The sequence below is a fragment of the Oncorhynchus gorbuscha genome, linkage group LG11 (assembly GCF_021184085.1).
Source record: "Oncorhynchus gorbuscha isolate QuinsamMale2020 ecotype Even-year linkage group LG11, OgorEven_v1.0, whole genome shotgun sequence".
In the NCBI taxonomy this organism is placed as follows: Eukaryota; Metazoa; Chordata; class Actinopteri; order Salmoniformes; family Salmonidae; genus Oncorhynchus; species Oncorhynchus gorbuscha.
In genome coordinates, this window is record NC_060183.1 from 52,845,001 (window position 1) to 52,864,179 (window position 19,179).

Sequence of the window (19,179 nt, forward strand, 5' to 3'; positions counted from 1 at the left end):
GCGAAAGCCGCTCCTACTCTTCCTGTGGTCCACACAGAACATGAAACATAATATAGAACATTAACAGACAACAGTTTAAGGACAGAGCTACATACATTTAAAAACGGCACACATAGCCTACATATCAATGCATAGATAATATCTAGGTGGGAGAGGAGTTAGGTTTGCTTTATCAGTTTTAAACCAGGTTTGCTGTTCATTTGAGCAATCGATGGGAATTCCATGCAATAATGGCTCTATATAATACTGTACGCTTTCTTGAATTTGGAGACTATGAAAAGACCCCTGGTGGGGAAATTGTGTGTGAGCTATTAATGGACTTTGCAAACTATTTAGAATTTAACACGTTTCTTATAAAAATAAGTGATGCAGTCAGTCAGTCAAAACATTATTACGGACAGACTTCTTCCCCACCATTGAATCTATACGTTTTGACCATGACACAGTTTACTCATTGTTACCTTAGATTGTAAACTCATATCTTGGAACAGAACCTTCAATGGGAAGTATTGAACAAGTATTGAGAACCTTTGATGTTGGATGTGTTGAACACTGATCGACCCCAGAAGAAAAGCATAGAAAATATTGGTCGTTTTAAATACATTGTACATCAGGGGTAGGCAACTAGATAAGACCTTTGGAAAAAATATGCCCTGCTAGATCTGCCCCGGTCAACTGTAAGTGCTATTATTGTGAAGTGGAAATGTCTAGGATCAACAACGGCTCAGCTGTGACATGGTAGACCACACAAGCTCAAACTGCCTCTGGAAGCAATGTCAGCACAAGAAAAGTAGAGGCTGTTATAGCAAAGGGAGGACCAAGTACATATTAAAATGTTTATCATTTTCGAATGAGATGTTCGACGAGCAGGTGTCCACATACATAACTAAAAGCATGTTTTTCTTCCCCATTTGTGGGAAAATTGTAAACAAATTTCCGAAATTAAACTAATCTTTAGTCAAATTCCTGGTGATTTTAGTCTTTTAAAACCAGAAAATCACACCCTCAATTTTTTGGGGCCTGCAGGACGTCTGTTGCCGACCCGTTGTACAGCAATTGTACAACCTGAGTGCACAGGGCCAATGTGTCAGATTGGTTTAATTACCCCTAGTAACATTACAAGACACCAAAACATCTTATTTCAAGGTCTTCTCTAATAAAAAAATGCAGATAACATAACACATTCTATCTTAAAAATACCAACAGATGACACACACAGAAGTAAACTGTCAAACTTTATTTGAAGATCAAAACCAAGCTACAGCAGTAGGACATGTCCATATCGTAGTGACCAAATATGCAAAGTGTTTGAAAAGGCTGCAATCAAGCACGTTCAAAATGGTTAAAAAGAACATGTTCAGAGAAAAATGTATGTTAGAGTCGATGCACATGGCCATAGTAAAATTAACCTAGTCTGTTTCAACCATCCCCAAAAAAAGTTAAAGAAAAAAATTCATTTCAGAGCACTTTTGGTTAGCACGTTTTGCAATGCATTCAGTTGTTCATTCATTGATTATAAGAAGTAATTTGTGATGATTTGTCAGTATATGCAGCTTGCAACATGGTGGATCACCAGGTCCTGTAGCAGGACACAGGTGGAGGTCAGCCCAGGTAGAGGAGGGTGATAGGGGAGAGAGGGGGGGTTTGGAGAGTTAAGGAAGGCAGGGTCATAGCTGGAGTAGGAAGGTGGGGATAGAGATGGGGGACAGGGGGAAGGGGGGGCTGATTTCGAGGCTTTGTCCTCATTTCTTCTTTGGTTTTGCCTCCAGAGGCAGTCCAATATCTTTCCCCGCGCAGCTTCAAACCTGAGAACAAAAAGTTGTGACATCAGACAAACAAGGACCAATGGTAAAATTAAAAGTACTGATGAATAAGGTGGCATTACGCTACTCTGAAACATGATAAAACATAGGGGTTGATTATTAACAATGTCAGTGACAGTCTGTCCCAGATTCCACTCACCGATTGCTCTCTCAATTTTGCCCATGACCTGATTGTTGGGAATTGCTTTTCCACACTCATAGTCTGCGATGACCTGAGGCTTCTCATTAATTTTCTGAAAGTCAAAGCCAAAAGAGAAGAAATCAGTGACCTAAAAACATGATATTTAGACCTACTGTCAAAAACGGTTGAAATGTCAGTCAGAGGCCATCTCATTTAAGCTACATACACACATGATTAGATGCATCTCGGAAGTGTCCTCCTGTCCTCATCTACAGCTGTACAGATGTGAATGTATTGGACATTGTTTTCACCTACCCTGTGTTTTCAGATGAGTACAGATGTAGAGAAGACGAGGAGAGTAAGACATAGAAATTCTGACTACAGAAATGCACCAATGTCCTTATGCTGTGGTATTCAAAGTCAGGGGGAGATGCAGTGGGGTCCCCCCCAAAATAAAAAATGAATACATATGAATAGTACAGATTATTGTATGGGGTAATATACAAACTATTTTGAGAAAGATTCTTTTCATTTTGATAAGGGATTAAAATGTAACAAATTAAGGGTTATTTGTTAATGAAAAAATCTCAAATGTACCAATTTTAAGGTTGTGTCATAATATTTGGGGTGGGGTGGTAACAAAAGTTACTGCGAAAAACATTGGGTCCCGAGAAATTATGGCTGAAAAATTGGGGTCCTCACTGAAAAACGTTTAATGCCTCTGTCCTAATGAGTCATGTGGGTCTGCAGCAGCTTTACTCACAGTGGCCAGATCTTTCTGGGTGAGGCCACTGTTCTGGCGGCCCTGCTGGATAACCTTTCCCACCTCCAGGGAGACCCTCAGGTGCTGCAGCTCCTCTGTCTCCCGGTCCAGCTTGGCAGTGTTCTTGGTCACCAGGTGCTGCTTGTTCTGCCCTGCAGACCCTGTGGACACAGATGAATTGGCGTGGTTAGTAAACAAGCCATGACATAATTTCATTCAGAAATCAATCCATCATGTTCCAGACCTCCAAGTAGGGGAGATGGTTGCACATGAATTGCTATTTATAATAAAAGGCTTACATTTCTTGGTAGTATCGAGGTCTTCTCCACGTCTCTGTGCAGCTGTGATAGCCTAGAGATAACATAGTACATTATTCAACACTTTACTATATCATTCCATAACAAAGGGATACATTTAGCTAGTATAGATGAGTAGTCCAGGACAGGGTGCGGATACAACACACAATCCAAACACAAGCCAGCTACAAAAATGTTTTTAAATGGTGTTAATTAACAAAAAATACATATTTTCAGTCTCCTGATTTTTTCTTCTTCTTTTCAGTCTCCTGAGGGGGAAAGGTGTTGTGGTGCCCTCTTCACAACTGTCTTGGTGTGCTTGGACCATGGTGTCCACATCACCAAGGAACTTGAAACTCTAGACCTGTTCCACTACAGCCCCGTCGATGTTAATGGGGGCCTGTTCGGCCCGACTTTTCCTGTAGTCCACGATCATCTCCAATGTCTTGCTCACATTGAGGGAGATGTAGTTGTCCTGGCAGTGTGTCTCAGATCTCCTCCCCATCATTGTCAGTGATCAGGCCTACCACTGTTGTGTCGTCCGCAAACTTAATGATGTTGGAGGTGGGTCATGCTTGGCCGCGCAGTCGTGGGTGAACAGGGAGTACAGGAGGGGATGAAGCACGCACCCCTGAGGGGCCCCTGTTGAGGATCAGCATGGCGGATGTGTTACGTACCCTTACCGCCTGGGGGTGGCCGTCAGGAAGTCCAGGATCCAGTTGCAGAGAGATGTGTTTGGTCCCAGGGACCTTAGCTTAGTGATGAGCTTTGTGGGCACTATGGTGTTGAACGTTGCGATGCGTAATTCTTCCAACAATAGTTTACAGACAGATTATTTCACTGCATCACAAATCCAGTGGATCAGAAGTGTACATGCACTAAGTTGACTGTGCCTTTAACTTTCTGGATATAGGGGGCGCTATTTTAATTTTTGGATGAAAAACGTTCCCGTTTTAAACAAGATATTTTGTCACGAAAAGATGCTCGACTATGCATATAATTGACAGCTTTGGAAAGAAAACACTGACGTTTCCAAAACTGCAAAGATATTGTCTGTGAGTGCCACAGAACTGATGTTACAGAAAAAAAAACAGATAAAAATCCAATCAGGAAGTGCAGCATTTTTTAAAAACCGCCTCATGGCAATGACTCCTTATATGGCTGTGAATGGGCCACGACTGAGCTTAGTCTTTGTCGCTTCCCCAACGTGTCGGCAGCATTGTGACGTTTTGGTAGGCATATCATTGGAAGATTGACCATAAGAGACTACATCTACCAGGTGGTCGCTTGGTGTCCTCCGTTGCAATTATTGCGTAATCTCCAGCTGCAGTATTTTTTCGTTTGCTTCTGATGACAAGAGAACTGCCACCACTGATAGATTATTGAATAGATATGTGAAAAACACCTTGAGGATGGATCCTAAACAACGTTTGCCATGTTTCTGTCAATATTATGGAGCAAATTTAGAAAAACGTTTGGCGTTATAGTTTAAGTATTTTCGGTCGATTTCTCAGCCAAACAGGATGAACAAACATAACGTGACGTTTTTCGCCTTCAAAAATATTATTTTTGGAAAAAAGGAACATTTGCTATCTAACTGGGAGTCTCCTGAGTGAAAGCATCTGAAGTTCTTCAAAGGTAAATGATTTAATTTGGTTGCTTTTCTTATTTTTGTGAAAATGTTGCCTGCTGCCAGCACGGCCTAGCATAGCATTATGCCATGCTAAACTTACACAAATGCTTGTCTAGCATTGGCTGTAACGCATATTTTGAAAATCTGAGATGACAGTGTTTTTAACAAAAGGCTAAGCTTGTATTTGAATATATTTATTTCATTTGCGATTTTCATGAATAGAAAAAGTTGCGTTATGGTAATGCGCTTGAGGCTATGATTACGCTCCCGGATACGGGATTGCTCGTCGCTAGAGGTTAAACAGCTTGGAAAATTCCAGAAAATGTCATGTCTTTACAAGCTTCCGATAGGCCAATTGACTTAATTTGAGTCAATTGGAGGTATACCTGTGGATGTATTTCAAGGCCTACCTTCAAACTCATTGCCTCTTTGCCTGACATCGTGGGAAATGATAAAGAAATCAGCAAAGTCCTCAGAAAAAAAAGTCAAGAAAATAAAATTGTAGACCTCCACAAGTCTGGTTCATCCTTGGGAGCAATTTCCAAATGCCTGAAAGTACCACGTTCATCTGTACAAACAATAGTGCGCAAGTATAAACACCATGGGACCACGCAGCCATCATACCGCTCAGGAAGGAGACACGAACGTACTTGTGTGAAAAGTTAAAATCAATCCCAGAACAACAGCAAAGGACCTTATGAAGATGCTGGTAAAACAAGTCCTATATCGACATAACCCGAAAGACCGCTCAGCAAGGAAGAAGCCACTACAGAGACGTCATCTGCTTGGCTCACCCTTCTCACCACTGAGTTGGAGGACTACCACTCCATCGTTATGGATCTGGCATTCATTTTGGTGGCGCAACAATCTGAAACTGCCATTGCCGGTTCTGCTTTCACTACCTATTGGCTTCTGCAGTGGAATGTCAGCACATACTGGTGCTCTCAACAGCGGTACTGTAGCCTCTGCGGTTGTCCATCCCACCCTTCCTGCATCCTGTCTGCCCCGATGCCAGTAGCCGCTAATGCATCCCACACTGCCTCTGCTTGTTGCGTGGCTCCACTTCTGGCTGCCCCCCTCCCTCCAATGCCCTGGTTACATTTTCCTTAAACTCACACTTCGGCACCTGCTCACACCCTCTGCCAGTGACCAACTCTCCACCACCAGTCCCACTGGTCCTGTGACTGCCATTCCCAGAGTCTCACCTTCCATCCCTTCCAGCAATGAACACTGACATCTCAGCCAGTTACTTGCAGCTCCTCATCTCAGCCATCTTAACATGCCGCTCCTTCTGAGCCATTATTAATCAGGTTCCATCGCCTCGGCAATGGTTCCAATCTGAGACTAAATCATCCCTCTATGGCTATCCTGCTGACCAATTCATTGGACACTCGTTACGCATCGGAGCTGCATCCATGGCATCAACACCATACAACTCCCCGGATGCTGGTCCTCTCAAGCCTATCATTCCTACATCTGCTGACCTCAACAGCCACAACATGCTCATCTTTCAGAACCTGCATTAACTCAAGTCCTGCCTCATTTTACAGACAGTCTACCTCACACACAGAATCCTACCCAATCAGCCAAAAGCAGATTGGCTCACCAACTGAGCCTGAATCACCAAAGTTTTTTTTTCTCCTTGCGACAGTCGCTTCTGCTTGCTCTCCTGATGTTTAAGGTTGGGTTACTGTGGGCATCTCATCCATACGCTTGTACTACCTAAACTATAAATCTCCAATGACACGCCACATGCGGTCCAGAACAGCGCATTTCTCTCAATGGTCTGACTACCTTGGAATTAGTTTTGGCGATTGTCATCACCACAGCAGTCTAACTACCATGGCTTGATGACATCTGAGACTCCAAGCAAAACTCGACATAGTAGGGTTGGCCTGATGACATTCAATCGAATATCGTGATATTTGACATTGAAGATAAATTGTGAAGTGAAAGACAGCTGCGATTTTGATTTGTAAATTTAAAAGTAATGAATTAGGCTGCATCTACAATGCATTTATAAATTATTCAGACCCTTTGACCTTTTCCACATTGATTTTTGTATTTATTTAATCAATTTACAATCTACACATCTTATCAAATGTATTAAACAACTTATTTACATATCTGTTCAGACCCTTTGCCGTGACTCAATTGAGCTCAGGTGCATCCTGTTTTCATTGATCATCCTTGATGTTTCTACAACTTGTCAATTGAACGGGACATAATTTGGAAAGGCACACCTGTCTATATAATCAAATGTATTTTTAAAGCCCTAGGTTTCTTCCTAGGTTCTGGCCTTTCTAGGGAGTTTTTCCTAGCCACTGTGCTTCTACACCTGCATTGCTTGCTGTTTGGGGGTTTTAGGCTGGGTTTCTGTACAGCACTTTGAGAGATCAGCTGATGCTTATAGGCTATGAGGGTTGGCCAGTCCTCTTCTGACTGTGCCATATATAAGGTCCCACAGTTGAAATTGTACTTTTAAATTATGTAATGGGAGAGTGGAAGAAGTGAAAATATTGTCTAATCAACAATGACAAGCCACCCGGGTCTGACAACTTGAATGGAAAATTACTGAGGATAATAGCAGACAATATTGCCATTCCTATTTGCCACATCTTCAATTTAAGCCTACTAGAAATTGTGTGCCCTCAGGCCTGGAGGGAAGCAAGTCATTCCACTTCCTAAGAATAGTAAAGCCCACTTTTCTGGCTCAGATAGCCGACCACTGTGCCCGTTACAACCCTTAGTAAACTTCTGGGAGAAGAAAAGTGTTTGACCAGATACAATGCTATTTTACAGTAAATAAATTGACAGACTTTCAGCACACTTATAGGGAAGGACATTCAAAAAGCACAGCACTTACACAAATGACTGATTGGCTAAGAGAAAATTATTAAAAAGATTGCAGGGGCTGTTTTAGACTTCAATCATCTGCTGCTTGAAAGCTTTACACCCCCTGCTATGTTGTGGATAGAGTTTCCTGTAATAGAACAGGGTGTTCTTTAATGGAAGCCTCCAACATAATGCAGGTAGAATTAGGAATTCCCCAGGGCAGCTGTCCAGGTCCCTTTTTCAATCTAATGACAGGCCAAGGGCTTTGAGAAATGCCAGTGTCTGTATGCAGACGACTCAACACTGTACATGTCAGCTACTAGAGACTGAAATGACTGCAACACTTAGAGCTGCAGTTAGTTTCAGAATGGGTGGCAAGGAATAAGTGTGTCCTAAATAAAAATAAAAGCATTGTATTTGGGACAAAGTCATTCACTAAACCACATCTTCTAATGAATAATGTGGAAGTTGAGGTGACTAAACTGCTTGGAGTTACCCTGGATTGTAAAATGTCATGGTCAAAACATATTGATACAAAAATAGCTAAAATGGGAAGAAGTCAGTCCATAATAAAGCGCTATGCTTTAGGCAGGTCCTACAGGCCCTAGTTTCGTAGCCACAGAGGGACTTAGGAAAATTACAACTGGCTCAGAACAGGGCAGCACGGCTGGCCCTTGGACGTACAGAGAGGGCTAACATTAATTATATGCAAGTCAATCTCATGGTGCAGTCCAAAAGCCACTCAGTAGAAGGCACACGACAGACTGACAGATTCTCTGGTCTCAAACCAAGATTGAAATATCTGGCATGAATGGCCAAGCATTACGTGAAAACCTGGCACTATCCCTACGGTGAAGCATGGCGGTGGCAGCATCATGCTGTGGGGTTGTTTTTCAGGGGCAGGGAAAATCCAGAAAATCACATTGTAGGATTTTTTTATGAATTTATTTGCAAATTATGGTGGAAAATACAGACCTGTAACGTCTTTAAGAGGCTCCTCTGTCTTCAACTCGTTACCTGTATTAATGGCACCTGTTTGAACACTTCATCAATATAAAAGACACCTGTCCACAACCTCAAACAGTCACACTCCAAACTCTACTATGGCCAAGACCAAAGAGCTGTCAAAGGACACCAGAAACAAAATTGTAGACCTGCACTAGGCTGGGAAGACTGAATCTGCAATAGGTAAGCAGCTTAGTTTGAAGAAATCAACTGTGGGAGCAATTATTAGGAAATGGAAGACATACAAGACCACTGATAATCTCCCTCGATCTGGGGCTCCACGCAAGATCTCACCCCTTGGGGTCAAAATGATCACAAGAACTGTGAGCAAAAATCCCAGAACCACACGGAGGGACCTAGTGAATGACCTGCAGAGAGCTGGGACCAAAGTAACAAAGCCTACCATCAGTAACACACTACACCGCCAGGGACTCAAATCCTGTAGTGCCAGACGTGTCCCCCTGCTTAAGCCAGTACATGTCCAGGCGCATCTGAAGTTTGCTAGAGAGCATTTGGATGATCCAGAAGAAGATTGGGAGAATGTCATATGAAACCAAAATATAACTTTTTGGTAAAAACTCAACTCGTCGTGTTTAGAGGACAAAGAATGCTGAGTTGCATCCAAAGAACACCATACCTACTGTGAAGCATGGGGGTGGAAACATCATGCTTTGGGGCTGTTTTTCTGCAAAGGGACCAGGATGACTGATCCCTGTAAAGGAAAGAATGAATGGGGCCATGTATCGTGAGATTTTGAGTGAAAACCTCCTTCCATCAGCAAGGGCATTGAAGATGAAACGTGGCTGGGTCTTTCAGCATGACAATGATCCAAAACACACCGCCCGGGCAACGAAGGAGTGGCTTCGTAAGAAGCATTTCAAAGTCCTGGAGTGGCATAGCCAGTCTCCAGATCTCAACCCCATAGAACATCTTTGGAGGGAGTTGAAAGTCAGTGTTTCCCAGCAACAACTCCAAAACGTCACTGCTTTAGAGGAGATCTGCATGGAGGAATGAGCCAAAATACCAGCAACAGTGTGTGAAAACCTCATGAAGACTTACAGAAAACGTTTGACCTCTATCATTGCCAACAAAGGGTATATAACAAAGTATTGAGAAACTTTTGTTATTGACCAAATACTTACAGTGCCTTGTGAAAGTATTCGGCCCCCTTGAACTTTGCGACCTTTTGCCACATTTCAGGCTTCAAACATAAAGATATAAAACTCTATATTTTTGTGAAGAATCAACAACAAGTGGGACACAATCATGAAGTGGAATGACATTTATTGGATATTTCAAACTTTTAACAAATCAAAAACTGAAAAATTGAGTGTGTAAAATTATTCAGCCCCTTTACTTTCAGTGCAGCAAACTCTCTCTAGAAGTTCAGTGAGGATCTCTGAATGATCCAATGTTGACCTAAATGACTAATGATGATAAATACAATCCACCTGTGTGTAATCAAGTCTCCGTATAAATGCACCTGCACTGTGATAGTCTCAGAGGTCCGTTAAAAGCGCAGAGAGCATCATGAAGAACAAGGAACACACCAGGCAGGTCCAAGATACTGCTGTGAAGAAGTTTAAAGCCGGATTTGGATACAAAAAGATTTCCCAAGCTTTAAACATCCCAAGGAGCACTGTGCAAGTGATAATATTGAAATGGAAGGAGTATCGGACCACTGCAAATCTACCAAGACCTGGCCATCCCTCTAAACCTTCAGCTCACACAAGGAGAAGACTGATCAGAGATGCAGCAAAGAGGCCCATGATCACTCTGGATGGACTGCAGAGATCTACAGCTGAGGTGGGAGACTCTGTCCATAGGACAACAATCAGTCGTATATTGCACAAATCTGGCCTTTATGGAAGAGAGGCAAGAAGAAAGCCATTTCTTAAAGATATCCATAAAAAGTGTAGTTTAAAGTTTGCCACAAGCCACCTGGGAGACACACCAAACATGTGGAAGAAGGTGCTCTGGTCAGATGAAACCAAAATTGAACTTTTTGGTAACAATGCAAAATGTTATGTTTGGCGTAACAGCAACAACCTGAACACACCATCCCCACTGTCAAACATGGTGGTGGCAGCATCATGGTTTGGGCCTGCTTTTCTTCAGCAGGGACAGGGAAGATGATTAAAATCGATGGGAAGATGGATGGAGCCAAATACAGGACCATTCTGGAAGAAAATCTGATGGAGTTTGCAAAAGACCTGAGACTGGGATGGAGATTTGTCTTCCAACAAGACAATGATCCAAAACATAAAGCAAAATCTACAATGGAATGGTTCAAAAATAAAGAAATGCAATCCAAGTCATCTCATGAGTTCCGTGTTTGTGGCCCCCACCAAAGTTGCCCATCCTTGATGTTTAAGTTATCAGAGTTAGTAAAAATTTGAAGAGCAACATTCTATGAAAAAGTTGTTTTGTAACTGTAGAATAAATTGAATGTTTATTAAAAAAAAGAAAATTACATGGCAAGTCACCAAGTCCTAGAGAGATTTACTTCAAAATCAAAATGCTGGGGTAAGCCTAAACTACACAGCCCTTATTTTAAGTTTCTATAATCCCTTGTGGGAAAAGCTATTGGAAAAGTTTCCCTGTGTGACCGCTAGGTTTTATGGGTATTGAGACTCCTCATGTGGTACTCTATACAGGCAGAATTTTTTTTAATGTCATACACGTGGTATGTGATATACCACGGCTGTCAGCAAATCAGAATTCAGGGCTCAAAACACAGTATAAATAAATAAATTCGATTATATTTACAATGTGAGATTTTAAAAAAAGTACATATGCTATAGGGCTGTCCCTGCCTAAAAAAAACTAAAGTAGTCTTGTTCTTTTGACCAATATTTTTTTTTTTTTAAACATGTATTTTTCCATATATAGTCACACCCTATGTGACTAAATTAAATCAACTATATGCATGGAGTTTGTCTGATGCTTTAAGCTTACGTTTTGATGAAATACGACAAATGCCTCTCCAGAGATCTAGATAACCAACCAACAAAAAAACAATCTGACCCAACTATTCTCCTCTCGCAGAGTCTGCCATTACTCTCCTGAAATAGGCGGCAATAGGCTACACGAGTCTGCCACCTTTCATGTGGGAAGCCAATTTATCTTACCATTTCTACCGATCTGTGTGCCAGTTAAGGTTAATATGCACATTTTTGTGAAAGTTATTTAATTTATAATAATGTCTTCATATCTCAATCATTGCCATGTGGTTAATCAAAATTCTATCCAAATGAAAAATAAACCTAAAAAGGTAACTTTAATTGCCAACCATATAAAAACAGCCTACATAGCTGCAAGTAGAAAATATAATAAATATCCTATAAATCACATTGTTGCAGACAGGCCATGTGCAGTCAGACTTCAAACATTGTATCAACTATTATCTTGGGTCCGGCTGAAGCTTGTGCTAGCGAATTTGCAACATTGCATAAAATATTCTGGGCCCTCAGTTTCCATAGTGACACACCCTTCTGTATGCTATTTGCGCAAGGTATGAGAAACACACCTGGACTAGGTCAGGAGTACACAGTAGCTGAGTACAGGCACCTCAAATGTTCTACTGCTTCAGCTCAAGAGTATTGTGGAGCACCTGCACCTAAATATAAACAGCACCAGCACCCAAAATGAGTACCGAAACCTATTTCAGTTAAGCATGGATAAGTAATAAGTTAGGCCAATTTTATGACGTTTCCACTGGATCAGAGCATGACATTTTTCCCTTTCACACTGAGTGGTTGTCAAAAGGGAGAGAGCTGGAAAGACTTTTCTAATACATTGAACCACTGTAAATCAATTCTTATTTACAATGACTGCCTACACCGGCCAAATCTGGGCTATTTGTGAGCCGCCATATGGGACTCCCAGTCACGGCCAGTTGTGATACAGCCTGGAATCGAACCAGGGTGTCTGTAGTGACGCCTCAAGCACTGAGATGCAGTGCCTTAAGACCGCTGCGCCACTCGGGAGTCCAAACCAGAGTTCAAGTAACAGACATCTCAACATCAACTGTTCAGAGGAGACTGCATGAATCAGGCCTTCATGGTCAAATTGCTACAAAGAAACCATTACTAAATAATAGGAAGAATAAGAAGAAACCTGCTTGGGCCAAGAAACACGAGCAATGGACAGACCGGTGGAAATCTGTCCTTTGGTCTGAGGAATCCAACCACCGTGTCTGTGAGATGCAGAGTAGGTGAATGGATGATCTCCGCGTGTGTGGTTCCCACCGTGAAGCATGGAGATGGTGGTATGATGCTTTGCTGATTTATTTAGAATTTGACCAAGGAGAGATGGAGTGCTGCATCAGATGACCTGGCCTCCACAAGCACCCGACCTCAGCCCAGTTAAGATGGTTTAGGATGAGTTGGACCGCAGAGTGAAGGAAAAGCAGCCACAAGTGCCCAGCATGTGTGGGAACTCCTTCAAGACTGTTGGAAAAGCATTCCTCAAAGCTGGTTGAGAGAATGCTTAGAGTGTGCAAAGCTGTCATCAAGGCAAAGGGTGGCTACTTTAAATAATATAAAAATATATTTTGATTTGTTTAACACTTTGGTTACTACATGATTCCATATCAGTTATTTAATTGTTGATGTCTTCACTATTATTCTACAATGTAGAAAATAGTAAAAATAAAGAAATACCCTTGAATGAGGTGTCCAAACTTTGACTGGTACTGTGTGTGCGGGCGTTACTGCTCGACTCAAAACAACCTCCGTCAACTAACAGACTAACAACCAAACAATCAAATAATTGTGGTCAGCACTAATATGCACTACTCATTTGGGGGATTTTAAAGTGAAACATGGCCTTTAAGATAAAGAATTAACAAATTCAGAAGAGGACTAGTCTTGAATGCACCCGCTAACTAGTTGCCTTAAAAGCAGCTCCCTAATGTAGCAACTCAACAAGCACCAGCTGCTTCTAATTGCCAATCAGCCTAGCCAAACTCATGGTAACATTCCATCCATTAAACCCTCAGATGTAAAGTCCCCTTTTTAGAGGATCTGCGTGGTTCTGGCCGACATTTTCGCTTATAAAATCGATCTGTGGACACCGTAGATTGTAATGGCTGGCAGTGAGAAATAGCTCTGGTTTCCACCAAGACAGTATATTTTCAGAGCCTGTGTGACTTAGGATGTCAAATCTGAAACCACATTACGCTGGAATGTTCCCCCTACCATTTAATTTACTTTTCCGAATGACTGTCCATAAACTCCTGGCTGAACCCTACATCACAGCCAATGACAAAGCACATGCCTGCAATCATTACATCGTAGTGCAGCAGGAGAGTGGTTTCCTCATGGTTATACATTGAGATCGATTATAGCCATTGACCTAAAATACTTTTCATTTTAAAACAGATAACACAAACGGACAAGATTAATATGAGATGAAGGGCAAGTTCCTAACGACTTCAGGAAGCCAAGCTATAGTAATTTGACATTCACAGCAATGGGGGCAGAAGTTTTGATCAAGAGTGACCTCTCTAACACTAAACATACAACTATTTTACAGTTGTGGAATCTTAAGTTTTTATAAATTTGATTATACTACACTGAACAAAAATATAAATGCTACATGTAACAATTTCAAAAATTGTACTGAGTTACAGTTCATTTCAGGAAATGTATTAATTAGGCCCTAATCTATGGATTTCACATGGATGGGCAGGAGCGCAGACATGGGCGGGCCTGGGAGGGTATAGGCCTACCCACTTGGGACCCAGACCACCCACTGCGGAGCCAGGCCCAGCCAATCAGAATTAGTTTTCCCCTACAAAAGGACTTTATTGCAGACATAAACACACACACACCACCCCCCCGGGCCGATTCCGCAAGTGAAGCTGGATGGAGATCCTGGGGTGGTGTGGGTCCGCGACTGAGGCAAGTTGGAAGTTGTGCCAATTCTATAAAATGACATTGAGACAAATTATGGTAGAGAAATTAACCTTCAATTCTCTGGCAACAGCTCTGGTAGACATTCCTGCAGTCAGCATGGCAATTCCACACTCCCCCAATTTGAGACATCTGAGGCATTGCCTTGTGTGACAACTGCATATTTGAGTGGCCTTAAATTGTCCCCAGCACAAGCTGCACTTGTATAATGATCATGCTGTCTAATCAGCTTCTTGATATGCCATACCTGTCAGGTGGATGGATTATTTTAGCTCACTAACAGGGATGTAAAAAAAGTGCACAAAATTAGAAATGTGGAATCTTATTTCAGCTCATTAAACATGAGAACGCTAGATGTTGCACTTTTGTTTAGTATATATTTGAAAGCTTATTTCAAGCCTTATTCATACAGTTTTGTTGTAGGAAATACATAAGATATTAGTTTTCAAATTTGTACATTAATCAAATATGTAACGTTACTTGATTGTGTGCTCAAGTGAGTACACCTCGGCAATAACCATTTTCACCAGAAAGGTGAGATTACCCTTGGAGTATGCAGCATTACTAGATATTATGGCCCTGATAGGATCTAAATCATTATTTTATACAGATTCACATTGAGATTGCATTCAGTTACATTTAACTGGTTAACTCAATTACACAGATTTCCATGTTTGGTCCTTAACCAAAGTGAATAAAAATATTAAATCGACGTTAGACAATTGACTAGCTAGATGAAAACCCACAGTCGTTTCCTGTCCACGTCGATCGGTTTACCTATCGACCAGGAAATTCCAAAGAGAAGCGAGAAGGTTGTCGCCCGGGATGTATAATATTAGTAAGGTTGCCTGCAGGCAGTGACCGTGTGTAGCCAACATGGGCTCAGTGGTTGGATTCAACCGCATGTTCACATGTTGGCTAATGTTAGCTGCTATAGCTAACGCTAGCTGACTAACCGTACTGTACCTGCTTAGATTTGGCCTGGGCAGCAGTCGGACCCTTCTTCCTCAACACAGTCACAGTGTCCCAGTCGCTTTCTGCCATTTTTCCCAGGAATTATTACCTTAACCGTACGACAATAACTATATATACAAATATAAACCTATCAGCCGGGGGGGTATTGAAACGATAGCTGACAATGTAGGGCGACGTAAGGCTTACTTTGCTACGCTGACAAACGACGGAGTCATTGAGGGGATTCGTTTATGGTTTTACTCCGGGGGGAGGAGTTTAACTGGGTAAAGGTGATTGCATTCGTTTTGGAACCAGACTGCCCCGGGCGTGAGCCGGGTGCCGTTCAAAGCCCACGGCGAAGTATGTTCAAAACAAAAGTGACTTAATTAATCACGTGGTGTAATGAGTAGTATTCTGCGTTTTCACATGCAAAATTGATTGCTTTGATAACTCTGCCTTTCCAATGAAAACTAGTTTGACAATTCAAATATATATTTTATGGGAAAAATGTGTTTCTGAACGATGCACATTGTTGAAACATTACCGAGCGGCGCAGACGACGTTTCGATTTGAGAAGGGCGCTCTTCCCTTCCTGCTTTTGACCGTCCTCGTCATGGGCCATAGACCGGTGCCGCGCGTCTCAGTATAATCGAATACGCCCACTACAGTAAAGACTCACCCGTCAGTGACTCACCGACGCGTCTTTCAATTCCAAAACTTTATTGAAACAACCTCGTTAACAGGTAAATAACAGAGCTACTACAGCGCCCTCTTCTGTTGGAAAGAAAGTGCCTGAGAACCAAGGAAATGTCCATGTTCCAGTCAATGATGTGTGTATATATACAGTAACTCATTGCATATACCTTGATACTACACATAGCAACGATTAAAACATTCCCTAACCAGAAACCGTGGATTGATGGCAGCATTCACGTGAAACTGAAAGTGCGAACCACTGCTTTTAATCAGGGCAAGGTGTCTGGTAACATGACCGAATACAAACAGTGCAGCTATTCCCTCCGCAAGGCTATCAAACAAGCTAAGCGTCAGTACAGAGACAAAGTAGAATCTCAATTCAACAGCTCAGACACGAGGCATGTGGCAGGGTCTACAGTCAATCACAGACTACAGGAAGAAATCCAGCCCAGTCACGGACCAGGATGTCTTGCTCCCAGGCAGACTAAATAACTTTTTGGCCCGCTTTGAGGACAATCTAGTGCCACTGACACGGCCTGCAACGAAAACATGCGGTCTCTCCTTCACTGCAGCCGAGGTGAGTAAGACATTTAAATGTGTTAATCCTCGCAAGGCTGCAGGACCAGACGGCATCCCCAGCCGCGCCCTCAGAGCATGCGCAGACCAGCTGGCCGGTGTGTTTACGGACATATTCAATCAATCCCTATACCAGTCTGCTGTTCCCACATGCTTCAAGAGGGCCACCATTGTTCCTGTTCCCAAGAAAGCTAAGGTAACTGAGCTAAACGACTACCGCCCCGTAGCACTCACTTCCGTCATCATGAAGTGCTTTGAGAGACTAGTCAAGGACCATATCACCTCCACCCTACCTGACACCCTAGACCCACTCCAATTTGCTTACCGCCCAAATAGGTCCACAGACGATGCAATCTCAACCACACTGCACACTGCCCTAACCCATCTGGACAAGAGGAATACCTATGTGAGAATGCTGTTCATCGACTACAGCTCGGCATTCAACACCATAGTACCCTCCAAGCTCGTCATCAAGCTCGAGACCCTGGGTCTCGACCCCGCCCTGGGTACTGGGACATGTTTCGTATTGCGTCAGATGGGAATATTGACGAATACGCTGATTCGGTGTGCGAGTTCATTAGAACGTGCGTCGAAGATGTCGTTCCCATAGCAACGATAAAAACATTCCCTAACCAGAAACCGTGGATTGATGGCAGCATTCGCGTGAAACTGAAAGCGCGAACCACTGCTTTTAATCAGGGCAAGGTGTATGGCAACATGACTGAATACAAACAGTGCAGCTATTCCCTCCGCAAGGCTATTAAACAAGCTAAGCGTCAGTACAGAGACAAAGTGGAATCTCAATTCAATGGCTCAGACACAAGAGGCATGTGGCAGGGTCTACAGTCAATCACGGACTACAAGATGAAATCCAGCCCAGTCACGGACCAGGATGTCTTGCTCCCAGGCAGACTAAATAACTTTTTGCCCGCTTTGAGGACAATACAGTGCCACTGACACGGCCTGCAACGGAAACATGCGGTCTCTCCTTCACTGCAGCCGAGGTGAGTAAGACATTTAAACGTGTTAACCCTCGCAAGGCTGCAGGCCCAGACGGCATCCCCAGCCGCGCCCTCAGAGCATGCGCAGACCAGCTGGCCGGTGTGTTTACGGACATATTCAATCAATCCCTATACCAGTCTGCTGTTCCCACATGCTTCAAGAGGGCCACCATTGTTCCTGTTCCCAAGAAAGCTAAGGTAACTGAGCTAAACGACTACCGCCCCGTAGCACTCACTTCCGTCATCATGAAGTGCTTTGAGAGACTAGTCAAGGACCATATCACCTCCACCCTACCTGACACCCTAGACCCACTCCAATTTGCTTACCGCCCAAATAGGTCCACAGACGATGCAATCTCAACCACACTGCACACTGCCCTAACCCACCTGGACAAGAGGAATACCTATGTGAGAATGCTGTTCATCGACTACAGCTCGGCATTCAACACCATAGTACCCTCCAAGCTCGTCATCAAGCTCGAGACCCTGGGTCTCGACCCCGCCCTGTGCAACTGGGTACTGGACTTCCTGACGGGCCGCCCCCAGGTGGTGAGGGTAGGCAACAACATCTCCTCCCCGCTGATCCTCAACACGGGGGCCCCACAAGGGTGCGTTCTGAGCCCTCTCCTGTACTCCCTGTTCACCCACGACTGCGTGGCCACGCACGCCTCCAACTCAATCATCAAGTTTGCGGACGACACAACAGTGGTAGGCTTGATTACCAACAACGACGAGACGGCCTACAGGGAGGAGGTGAGGGCCCTCAGAGTGTGGTGTCAGGAAAATAACCTCACACTCAACGTCAACAAAACTAAGGAGATGATTGTGGACTTCAGGAAACAGCAGAGGGAACACCCCCCTATCCACATCGATGGAACAGTAGTGGAGAGGGTAGCTAGTTTTAAGTTCCTCGGCATACACATCACAGACAAACTGAATTGGTCCACTCACACTGACAGCGTCGTGAAAAAGGCGCAGCAGCGCCTATTCAACCTCAGGAGGCTGAAGAAATTCGGCTCGTCACCAAAAGCACTCACAAACTTCTACAGATGCACAATCGAGAGCATCCTGGCGGGCTGTATCACCGCCTGGTACGGCAACTGCTCCGCCCTCAACCGTAAGGCTCTCCAGAGGGTAGTGAGGACTGCACAACGCATCACCGGGGGCAAACTACCTGCCCTCCAGGACACCTACACCACCCGTTGTTACAGGAAGGCCATAAAGATCATCAAGGACATCAACCACCCGAACCACTGCCTGTTCACCCCGCTATCATCCAGAAGGCGAGGTCAGTACAGGTGCATCAAAGCTGGGACCGAGAGACTGAAAAACAGCTTCTATCTCAAGGCCATCAGACTGTTAAACAGCCACCACTAACATTGAGTGGCTGCTGCCAACACACTGTCATTGACACTGACCCAACTCCAGCCATTTTAATAATGGGAATTGATGGGAAATTATGTAAATATATCACTAGCCACTTTAAACAATGCTACCTTATATAATGTTACTTACCCTACATTATTCATCTCATATGCATATGTATATACTGTACTCT

At 43.3% G+C, this 19,179-nt stretch overlaps 1 pseudogene; it reads right to left on the reverse strand.

The window, feature by feature from the left end:
* Positions 1-1,602: 1,602 nt before the first annotated feature.
* On the reverse strand, positions 1,603-15,607 carry LOC124048927 (annotated as a pseudogene).
* Positions 15,608-19,179: the final 3,572 nt, after the last annotated feature.